This window comes from Theobroma umbraticum, unplaced genomic scaffold (assembly GCF_002168275.2).
Source record: "Theobroma umbraticum cultivar Fairchild unplaced genomic scaffold, ASM216827v3 scaffold_182.0, whole genome shotgun sequence".
Classification (NCBI taxonomy): domain Eukaryota; kingdom Viridiplantae; phylum Streptophyta; class Magnoliopsida; order Malvales; family Malvaceae; genus Theobroma; species Theobroma umbraticum.
The window spans coordinates 281,681-294,217 of record NW_018397291.1 but is presented as its reverse complement, the minus strand read 5'-3'; the positions used below and the strand labels follow the sequence as shown (position 1 = coordinate 294,217).

The 12,537-nt window shown below is 36.8% G+C and overlaps 1 non-coding gene across 1 annotated transcript; it reads right to left on the bottom strand.

Annotated features, from left to right (window-relative positions):
- Window positions 1-10,003: 10,003 nt before the first annotated feature.
- On the bottom strand, window positions 10,004-10,106 carry LOC149526210 (small nucleolar RNA R71). Its single transcript, XR_016352230.1, has one exon. It is a non-coding gene; the product is annotated as a small nucleolar RNA R71 (small nucleolar RNA).
- Window positions 10,107-12,537: the final 2,431 nt, after the last annotated feature.

The window sequence follows — 12,537 nt, the reverse complement described above, 5'->3', positions numbered from 1 at the left end:
TCTAGGATAATGTCGTATGATTTTGTAAATATTATATTTTCACCCTTTGGAAACTATTGGAAACAGTTGAGGAAAATCAGCATGATGGAGCTTTTGAGTCCAAGTCACGTTTAGCCATTTCGATTCATCAGGGAAGAAGAAGTTTCTGCTCTCATTAAAACCATATCTTTGAATGAAGGATCCCCAATTAATCTCAGTGAGAAAATTTTCTTAATGACATATGGGATAACAACAAAGGCAGCCTTTGGGAAGAAAAGCAAAGGCCAAGAAGAATTCATAAAGATCATAACAGACACTACAAAGCTAGTAGGTGGTTTCTACTTAGCCGATAGAGTACTTTTCTTAAATGGGCCCCATGCATATGGCGTTTCTAAGAATAGGCCTGAACATAATTTTAACTGTTTCTAGCCAAGAGAAATAAAATTTAGATAAAATTATCCTTAGTGAAACCAACCCATTTGATGGATCCGTGCATCAACCCGAAACCTATTAACGGGTCAAGTATGTTTTTATGGTCTATAACTGCTCAGTTCTTAACGACAAACCGTGAATCTCCTTAGAAGCACTTCTATCGAAAGCATTCTTGGCCAGTTCAACTTTCGAGCATTTTTATAGTGGTAGGAGCATTTTGGACTGGTTATTATTTGTATAAAGGGTTTTCACATATTGAGCAGTGAGGAGAAGTTCACATTACACAGAGAAAGGTACATATTTTTTATTATATTTTTAACCATGTGGAGAACGGATTATTCTTCATGCTATCGATTTATGGTTTTGAGCATAAACCTATACATATTGCTTGTTCATATTGATATTCTTGTTGTTTGAAATTGTTGAATGTAAACATGAATGTAGTATTGTTGGTGTTGTTTGGGTGGAAAGGTGAACGGGCATGTGTGACTGGTTGATATGTATGCGTTATGACCTTTGATATGTATCGGTTTGAGGGTTTAGATATTGTGTGATAGAGGGCTTGCTTAAGTCTTATGTGGTTGGCACCTTATGCATGATAGGATTTTGGCATGGGGTCGTTAAGGGTCTGCATGAATGCAGTAGGGGTTAACATTGCGTGACTGCAATAGGATTAATATTGTGTGACTACAATAGGGTTTAACATTGCGTGACTGGTTGATATGTCATTGCGTGACATATTGAAAGGTCATCGTGTGATAGGGTGATTGCATGTTGGCATGGGGTTAGGGTGTGTGTGATTGCATTAGGGATTAACATTACGTGACAGGTTGATAGGTCATTGCATTACCTAATGATAAATCATTGCATGACAGCGTGAATTTATGAGGCGTGGCAATTCTTAGGCTGTGCCTGATTGCATAAGGGTTTAACATTGTGTGACTACTTGTAGGTCTGTATTATTTTGGGTCAATTGTAATGCTTTAATATGTATATGTTGATTTACTTAAAAATCCATGCTCGACACTTGCATTAATTGTGCTATTTCAGGGCTATCTAAAAACAGTTGAAATTATTGAGAAGGTTATATTTGGAGTAAGCTTCTGAGGAGGGCTATTTCTGAGAAATTCTTCTTCTTTTTTGTTAATATACAATGATGGTATTAACTGGACTAAAATGGGAAAGTTATCTATTTTATGTTGCAGATGGCCAGCACAGGAACGGAGCAGCATAATATGGAATCTGTGCTTTGTGCCCCAAGGCACCAGTGGGGGTTCAACGTTGGCAGTAACATCAACTGTAAGTGGTCGCATCTGCATGTGATATGTGAGAAGCTGTGCAAAGTAAATGAGTTGGAAACCTTGAAGAGAGCATGCTTTGGGTATATGATAGACATTGAATCAGAGAAGAGTTTATTCTGTACCAGTGTCGTGAACAACCTAATGCTACGCAGAATCAATGAACCCGACACCATAGGTAGAACGAAGGCTCGGTTTACAAAAAGGCAGTTTTGTCTGGTGGCAAGACTTAAGCTTGGTGCCCTACCGGCCCTTATTGTCAATCCCTATGAAGCCGTCCCAGGAGGAATTCACCAGTGATATTGGGCCAGGGGAATGAGGTGAAGATGCAACAAGTTTTAGAGATGCTCAAGGGAAGGCAGTTTTAGTGAGAGGGAGATGCGACCAAGATGGCCCTCGTCTTGATAGCAAGCAATGTTTTATTCGGTCACGACTATAGACGATCAGTGATTTCGTGGTTGTTGTCACTGGTTGAGAACATCGACGACTGGAATGCATTCCCATGGGGCACATACGTTTGGAGTTTGACCGTCGATTACTTGATGAAGGGTTACAAACCTCCATTGGTGGGAGTAGCAAAGAAGAAACGTTACCACCTCTACGGATTTATATGGACATTTCAAGTAGTGTGCCATACCCTGATGTTAAGCATTATTCTTTTCGCATAAGATTTAATGAGATGAGTGAAAAATGATTCACAATTGATGTGCAGTTTTAGGCGTTGGAAGCAATTCTTGTAATCTAAAGCTTGTTTGGAAGGTAGGGCCAGTGTGGACAGGTTTGCCCAAGAATGCTGAAATGGGCGTGTGACGATAAGCTTGTAGGCTTCCATGGGATATTGCAAATTTGGAGATAGAAGGCAAGGTGAGTAAAGAAAACATATATTTTTATTTTTATTTTATTAAACTTGCTCTCATTGCTCAATATGTGAACCACCTTTATGAGAATAATAATGACTGCAAAATGCTCTTACCACTAGGAAAATGCTCGGAAGTTGAACTGGCGAAGAATGTTTTTGTCAAAATTGCTTCTGAGGAGATGTATGGTATGTCGATGACAACTGAGAAGTTATGGACCATAGAAACATACTTGACCCATTAATAGGTTTCGGGTTGAGGCGCGCAGCTAACAAATGGGTCAGTTTCGGTAAGGATAGTTTTGTCCAAATTTTATTTATCTTCGCTAGAAATAGTAAAAATTATGTTTAGGCCTATTCTCAGAAATGCCTTATGCATGGAGGGCACGGATGCCATTTAAACTGTTTAAAAAAAGAAGTTTAATTTTTATTGTCATAAGGTAGCGAGGGTTAAGTCTAATGGCATTGTATGTTTTGGTGCAATTATGTGCAGTGAAGCGTTGGAGCCAACTACGGAAGATATGTTGACCGCATATTGGGTCGACATTGAAGTCAATATCTCTAAAGGGCAGCAATACGTTCCATTATGGAAGTTAGAGGGTTAGCCAAAATTTTGTCCCTAGTAAAGGAGGAAGATAATGGATCGTAAAGGGAAAAGTACTGTAAGATAAGGCGTTAAGCAAAGGCACACCACGGACGAGGACGTCCATTCCCAGTTCGGTGCGGCTGAGGCCCCGGGTGCTACTGAGGCACCTGATTCTCCTCCTACGGCTCTTCATGCTTCTTCTTTTGCTGCTCTTGATGCTGCTACTCTTGCTGCAAATGTCCTGAGTCCTTAGGCTGGTCCTCCTCCTGCTTCTACTACTGCCCCTTATGGTCAGGCATGCAACCCACCGCTGAGTCCTTAAATGACCACTAGCATTAAGCGAGAGCTGCAACAAATGAGGAGACAGTGGAAGAAAGACCTACAACCATTGAAGAGGGATATGCAGATGTAGTCATTGTGGAAAGATGTTGACGAAGACATGCAGATACATATGCATGCAATTAGTTAGAGATCTAGTGGGCGATGCAGATGTAGATGCAATCACTCCATCTTCATATCCAGCAGTCACTGTAAGGGTTGGAGGATAGGATTGTCGATCGGCTGATCGACTGTTATGAGGTATGAGCTTTTATCTTTTTCATTGCATGAGTTATAATATGTACGATGTATACAATGTTCTAATGTGTTTGATTTTTCAACCATTTAGGGTCGATCGATGGGTAAAGAAGATGGTGCACGCGACAAAGAGGGCAGCGGTACTGGGGTTGATCTTGACAATGCAGGTTGTATAAATCAGTCTTTTGCATCGTCTCGAAGCTCATCGCCCGTTACCCCGATCGAACATCATTCTATGTGTAGTCTAACTACAACTTCACCAGACCCTACTCCTATCCCATCTCCACTAGAGGCCCCCTAGCATTGTTAGTGCACACCTTTTGCTGAGGCTCTACCTCCATCTCAAGTCGAAGACGCACCTTATCCTGTGAGTAATGGAACTATAATTTCTCTGCATCCTGCTCCTGTCCCAACTTTAGGAGAGGCCCCCACTCACAGTGATATCACACCTTCTCCTGAGGCTCCACCTCGACCTCAAGCCGAAGATGTACATGTCAGCTTAGCCAGCAAATACCTTTGAAGCCCATATGTTAACCTGCTATTAGTCCAGCGCAAAGTGAAAGATGATTTGAAGGAAAGATATGAGTCCTTCATGAAAAAAGAGCAAGCAAGGTAAAATGATAACAGTACATGATATTAGGGTTAATGGTTTAAGGGTTTTTATTCCATAGACTTTTGACATTTGTATTGTAAATATGCAAGGTTAACATTATGGGCATTGAAGGACAAGAGGGCCCTAAACTTTTTCGATGATTGGAGACGACGGCTGAATTGTTGGACAACTAACACATTGACGCTTGCATCAGCGTCTTGTGTAAGCTGGTACGAGAGCACCATCCTTAACTTTACAAGGAAAGAATATGCATCGTTGACACCTACTTCTATGCAAGTATATTATTCAAATGTATCTATCCACGTATTATTATATCTATCTATGTAATTATTCAAATGTATGGCATCTAACAATTGTGCGTAACGTAATTAATAGCTTATTTTGCTGGCTCATAGCCAAGAAATGAAGCCTCCCCTGACCAATAAGACATTCAAGCCGAGTAAGGTGGTAATGTCGGACCATGTGCCTGAGTATGTGAGGGGTGGGAGTCCTCCGTGGGGTTTGTCATTGCATGAGGTTGACTCAATTATCGTACCGTGCTATTTCAACGGCCGCTGGATGGTAGTGCACATCAGCTTGATGAATTGGAGTATGACGTTAGTGGACTCATCATATAGTTAGACAGATGCATTGAACTCTGGCTTACGTGATAAGTAGATGAGTCCACTAACAAATTTGTTTCCCATTATATGCCACCAAATGGGGTACTTTGACATCTTGCATCATCAAAAGCGACCCTTAACACAGATGAGGTATAAGTTAAATGCAAAAACCCCGAAACAGCAAGTTTTGAACAGTTGTAGTGATTGGGTTATCACCTCGTTGCAGTGGTTGATCGGCTTGGAGGATCATACACTTAAGGCAAACACCATAAAGGGGCTTTGAAAAATATTTGCCCTTGAGATTTTTGCAAATAGCATGCCATTTTAAATTTTTTAAGTTTTTAATTATTTTTTCTTTTCAATACGTAAGTAACATTGTTTTTCTTTGTTGTGTCATTTACAAATTTTTATCTTTTTTGTACCATTTTATAACAAAAAAGATAATAAATGCAACAACAACGGTTCTGTATTCATTATTCCTTAATGTGATAAGCATACGGGTCCAATGACAACCACATTAGTTTTTTCTTATTCATATCTTCAATTCTGGTATTATTTTATGTAATTTATATCCTAGGGTTCATGAGTTTGCATAGGTTTGCATATACCAACCGCCCATACTTTGTAGCCTATATGACATGCTGAATTGCATTACGTGACATGGGGTTGTAACCAGTTGTTATTGAATTGGGTGAATGGTTGATATGGATCGCATCACTAGTTGATATTGATTCCCGTGACTATTTGATATTGAATCACGCGAGTACTAAATTTGGAATCACGCAAGTATTTGATATGGAATCGTGCGAGTATTTGATATAGAATCACGCGAATACAAAATTTTGAATCACGTGAGTAGTTAATATTCATTCGTGTGAGTAATAGAATTGGAATCACGTTCCTAGTAAATATGAAATCAAGTGGGTATTTGATATGGAATTAGGGGTCCTTAGATATGGAATCACGCGTGGACAAAATTTTGAGTTACGCGACTAGTTAATATCCAATCGCGTGAGTAATAGAATTGGAATCGCGCTGCTCGTAAATATGGAATCGCGTGAGTAGTAAATATGGATGCGTGTTACTCTAAGTCACGTACTTTCAGTCTCTTAATACCTAAGAATAAGTCACTTGATGCCTAATATCCACTCACGTTATGCCAACATAACCAGTCACGTACTGCCCCAACGTCATGCAATACATAACAACAACTCAGCATATGCATAAAACCACTCATGCAATGTCTCAACGGAAAATATGCATTGCACAATTCATGTAGTGTCAATAACCCAATCTCGCAATACCTAATAATAAGTCAGGCAATGCCTAACATCCATTCACATTTGCTTCTCTAATATAAAAAGAATAGAAATAGAAAATAAAAACAATAATATAAAAAATAAAAATAAACCAAGTTATTCAACATTATATAAAAAATAAAATAAAGCAAGAAGATAGTAATGAAAAAATTTCTTTTATTACTTGACCGAACTTAAAGGAGATGATACAAAAAAGAAATGAGCCGTTTTTTATTTCTTCCTAATTTCATCTACTAATTCATAAAATTTGGCCATAATCTTGTTGTTGAGCATGATTCCTATCTCAACGACTTTTAATCTGACCACAAAGTCCTGCAACTGGGCATTCATTTCCAACTCCATCTGTTGGAGACACCATTAGAGAATGGATTTTGGAGGTAGCCCCTCCACGTATTTGGGGGGTAGCCCCACCAGTGGCTACCCCATTCTCGCTATTGCCTCTTACACCTTTGGATTCCATTTCAGTTTTTGCTTTGGATTATTTTGATTAAAATGGTTACTGGTTCCCTTTATTTATAGGCATGAATGTCGACTCTTCATTTTTTGCACACGATATAAGTGCCATTCTTTTTTTTGAATGTCGATATAAGTGCAATTAAGGGGGCTGAATTGGTTCAGTGCAATTAAGGGGCTGAATTGGTTGAATCAGTGGATAATCACCTTTAGAATTAGGGAGCTAAAGTCATGCAATGCCTACAAAGAAGTCATGCAATGCTCAACAAAAATTCAGTAACGTAATATTCAGTCACGTAATGCCAAATAAACAAGTTATGATTCCTAATAGTTTTCCTAATATCTTATCACATACCCCATTATCCAAGGAAACAAGTCACGTAATGCCTAACAAGTATTCATGCATTGCCTTTAAACTGAATGATTTTGCTACTCCCAACCAGATTTAAGTTTCCAAACTGATCTGATATAATTTACACATCAACTTTTGCGTCTTATGAATATATTAAAAAAAATAAACCCAAGAACCCATAACAAATACCTTGATGTCATCAAGGTATGGAATCGCGTTTGATATGGAATCACATCACCAGTTGATATTGATTCCTACGAGTATTTGATATGGAATCAGGTGAGTACTAAATTTGGAATCACACGAGTATTTGATATGGAATCGTGTGAGTATTTGATATTAAATCACGCGAGTACAAATTTTTGAATCACGTGAGTAGTTAATATTCAATCTCGTGAGTAATAGAATTAGAATCGCATTACTAGTAAATATGAAATCACACGAGTATTTGATATGGTATCAGGCATCCTTAGACATGGAATCACGCGAGTACTAAATTTTGAATCACGTGACTAGTTAATATGCAATCGCGTGAGTAATAGAATTGGAATCACCTGCATATATATGTTCTATTAAGTTTTTGGATTGTTTGATTCAATGGCTACCTGTGCATCAAATTCTAGATCATGCCATCTTGTATGTTGTAAGCTTATTGTAGACATGTAAATTTGGATGTTTGCTCATTTTGCTTTGTGGATATTCGATTATCCGTTTCAACCGTAGAATGGGAATTTTTTTTCCTTGTTATATTTCCTAGATCTCTATAATGTTTATCTCAAGCACCTGCTACATATATTTCTTACGTTACTGTTTTCCTTAATGGTTATGTACGTAGGGTTTGTTGAATTCTTCAACACCATAGATATATTTTACATTGGGTTGCCAATGGATTTTGAACAATGGCTAAAGAGCTCATTTGTTTAAAGTAACTTTGTTTATTATTGCCAATAGCTTTAAAATATTAGCGATAATAAACAAAGTTACTTTAAACAAATTGTTCTACTTTAGCCATCTAAATAATGCTATTATTATTATAAGAAAGTTTTTCCTTGTAGGCAAAAATATGGAGGGGGCCAAAATCAATCATGCAAATATTATTATTAAATATTTTTTGCTTTAATTTAAGAGTTTATAAAGACAAGCAAATTATGAAAGAGTACAATGCATTAGATGAAACTGAAATATCATCTTAAGATATCTTATTCCTGGATGTTGTCAAAATTGAGAGTATCATCTCTAGATTCTGACAAACTCAAGTTCAAATGGTAATATTCAATGCAAATGTCAATGTCCAAATCCAAACAATCCCTAAGAACTGACCTCTGAAGGGCCACTATCTTCAGGTACAACACCTATAGCATTCCCAAAGTTTGTGGTCTGCATTGGACAGTGGTTTCGTGCGTGCTCGGGTTGTTTGCAAATTGAACATGCCTTGGGTCGTCGTTGTCGTCGAGCCATCGACTGAGTAAATGATGTTTCCCCGTTTGTCAAGAGACCTGCAAATGGCATGGGGCAATTTTGTCTGTTATGACCATAGCTCTTGCATTGTGAACATCTACACCATCGATTGCCTTCCCCAGCTGATAGAATCCCTTTCCTCCTAGGTCTTCCCGCTTGACCTCACCAGGATGGTGGCAAAACCACCATTTGTTGAACGTCATGGGGGATTTCTCACTCATTGGGATGCCCAACTGGGTGAATGGGAACTGTATATCTATCCACCAAAGACCAAGTAACGTACTAGTCTAAGCAGAATTCAATGGCTACATGTTTACACTTACTGCAAAGGCAATGAAATCACAGTAGGTGAACAATGTCAAAATTCAATTCATCACACAGAAAATAAGGAAACAAGATTATTCATACCTTATTGCTGCCATGGCATATGTGCAGGGAGTAGATCAGACTAGAACTCACCGCGTGAATACATCTTCGTGCATAGGTTGACGACTACATCCTTAGTCCTGCCTATAACTTGAAACTCGATCTGATCGATTGGTTGTATGGAAAAGTGAGATGCTTAGTGAGGGGGAAAAAGAATCCTTAAAAGAAAATAAGGAGAATATAACAAATTTAATAGGTGGCTAATCACAACTTATAAGAAAAAGATTGGTGACAACTCCAAAACCTTTATGTCAAGTGCTATTGATTTCTCATGCAAATGCACGTTTCGTTAATAAGTAATATAATGACGAAGTAGAGTATCGTTCCCATAAAGAATTGTTTTAATTCCCATTATTAACTTCTAAAATTAACACACCCTAATTTTACTTGTTCACGATTTGTGCACTTGCACGAGAAATCAACAACAAGTTTTTAGCACCATTGTCAGAGAGTTGACTTTTAGTTCTTTCTTGTTAATATTAATACTAAGCATTCTTAATTTTAATCCAGACTTTTCTTTTCTTTAATTTTTCAACTACTTTTGGTCATTTTATACAAAGAGCCTAAAATTTGGAAATTGTTCCTTTTGATCCAGAAATCGAAAAGGTTTTTCGAAGACTTCAAAGGAAAAATTAAAAAGTTTCTGCCCCAAGTAAAAAAATGGCTAATCAACAAGAAGAAAAGACCAAGTCTTTGAGGGATTATGGTATCCCACGAGCACAAAATCTCCACTCTAGTATTCGAAGACCTCCTATTCAACCAACAACTTTGAAATTAAGCCATCAATTATTCATATGATTTAGACTACTGTTTAGTTTAGGGGTTTGCCTAATGATGATCCAAATGCTCATATTGTAAAGTTTTTGGAAATTTACGATACATTCAAGGCTAATGGTGTTATTGATGATGCCATAAGATTGAGGCTTTTCCCTTTTTCATTGAGAGATAAAGCAAAGAGTTAGTTAAATTTGCTTCCAACTGGTTCCATTAATACTTGGGATGATTTGGCTTAAAAATTATTAGCAAAATTCTTCTTACATGTTAAGTCAGCAAAAATGCAAAATGTTATCACTTCTTTCATGCAATTTTTTGAATCACTATATGAGGCTTGGGAGAGGTATAAGGATTTGATAAAAAGGTGTCCTCACCATGGATTACCTAAGTGGCTGCAAGTTTAGACTTTTTATAATGGTTTGCTAGGACCTTTTAGAACTACCATTGATGCTGCCGTTGAAGGTGCTCTCATGAGTAAATCCATTTATAAGGCTTATGATTTGCTTGAAGACATAGCTTCCAATAATTATCAATGGCCATCTGAAAGATTAGGTACAAGAAACATTACTGGAATTCATGAATTAGATGTGATAAATACAATTTCTACACAATTGGCTTCTCTCGCAAAGAAAATAGATAAACTAAGTGTTAATGTTGTTCAGAACTCCTTTAGGACATGTGAATTTTATGGGAAAGGACATTCCAATGGCAATTGTCCCATCTATTCTAAATCTTCTCAATTTGTTGGAAATAGGTAACAAAACAATCCCTATTCTAGCACTTATAATCCTAGTTGGAGGAATCATCCTGTTTTCTCACAGAATAACAACCAAGGGTCTTCATCAGCATCTAAGTCAAACTTTCCTCTTGGATTTCCATTTAGACCCGCCATGCTAGAGAAAGAGCCTTCAATAGAGGATATGTTCATGCAATTCATGACAAAGATTGATGTATTCATAAAAAAGGCTGATGCATTTATGACAAAGACTAATGGCTCCATTCAAAATCAAGCAACTTCAATTAGAAATCTTGAGACACAAATGGGCCAACTTGCTAGTGCTTTACATACTAGACCTCATGAGACCTTACTGAGTGATACTGAACCCAACTCAAGAAGTGATGGTAAGGAACATTGTATGGTAATCACTCTCTGCACTAGAAAAAAGGTAAGTAACAAAGATTTAAATTCTAATATTTTAATTCAATCTGATGAGAAAGAAATTGGAAAAGATGCTAATAAAGAAATTGTGGTTGAAAAATCTATTTAAAATTCAAAAGAAAAATCACAATTAAAATTTGCTCTCGCACCTCTACCACCTTTTCCTCAACGTTTTCAAAAGCAAAAACTTGACAAATAATTCCAAAGATTTCTTGAGGTATTTAAAAAGCTGCACATTAATATTCCTTTTGTTGAAGCTTTAGAACAAATGCCAAGTTATCTTAAATTCTTGAAAGACATCCTTATCAAAAAAAAGGAAACTGGAAGATTTTGAGTTAATTGCACTTACTGAGGAGTGCAGTATTATAATCCAGGATAAGCTTCCACCAAAGCTTAAGGATCTAGGGAGTTTATCTATTCCTTACATTATTGATAGTTTTAAAATTTCTAAAGCTTTGCGTGATTTAGGTGCTAGTGTTTCAATAATGCCTTGGTCTATTTCCAAAAAACTTGGATTCTAAGAGATACAACCTACTACAGTTACCTTGCAATTAGTAGACAGAACAATCATGTAACACCCTGTACCTTCATATAGAAGTGAATTAGACCTTATCAACAAGACGAAGGGTCAATTGACATAAATTTAAGTGCCAAACAACGGTGACGTGTGGAAGGAATATTTTAGAATAAAATATTTTACACGTGAAAAAATAATAATATTTTCTCGATGATGAGTTAGCGGAGTTAGAAGGTGAGTTGGAAGTGAATCGGGGTAAAGTGAGACATTTTAGGACCCGAGGAGACAAATTGAGAATTTTAAAATAAAATAATATTTTATTAATAAAATAATATTAAAATAATCCGATGCCAAAACGAGTTGCATCTCGCGAGAGATACGTCAAGTCTAAGTGAGGGAGAGAATAATAGAATTTTTGAAAGACATGAATAAAATAATATTTTATTTATTTATATAATATTATATTATTTAGATAGAGAAATTATTGGTCACAAGCTAAATTGGATAAAAAAGAAATAATTAGTCATGAAAAATAAGGTTATGTGGAAGATTGGCACATGCATGTGACAATACTATTCATGTAAAAGATGGCATATAAAGGTGTAATCTTAGTGGGTAACATGTAGGACACCCACCATGTGACAAATAAAGAGGAAAGAGACAAATGCACAAGGAGAAATATGCATGTGATTTTACTAGTTAAAGAAAGCATAGAGAATTTTTGCATGGAGGACACTTGGTGGTAATGTTGGACTAAAAGAAAAGAAATGTGTATGCATGTAATGTTATTAGCTAAATGGAAGGCCAAATGAGAAATAATGTGAGAGAAAGGATGTAAGGCTATTAGACATAAGGAAAGTGGATAAAATGGAAATGCATGAAGATCGACTAAAGAATGGATGGATAATGGAAATAGATATTCAACCAATTAAAAGAGATGGAAATTGTTGCATGAAAATTCGTAAGTTGGTTGTAACAACTACTCCTTGATCGCTACCGACTTTCGAGTCTTGCAGGAGAACCCACCAAGTCCCAAACAAGCCCTAATTGAACTCTTGTTATTATCTTATATTCATTCCACCAACTCAAGTAATCCTTTTTAACCGTATAACTTTTTGTAATATGATTTGAATACAA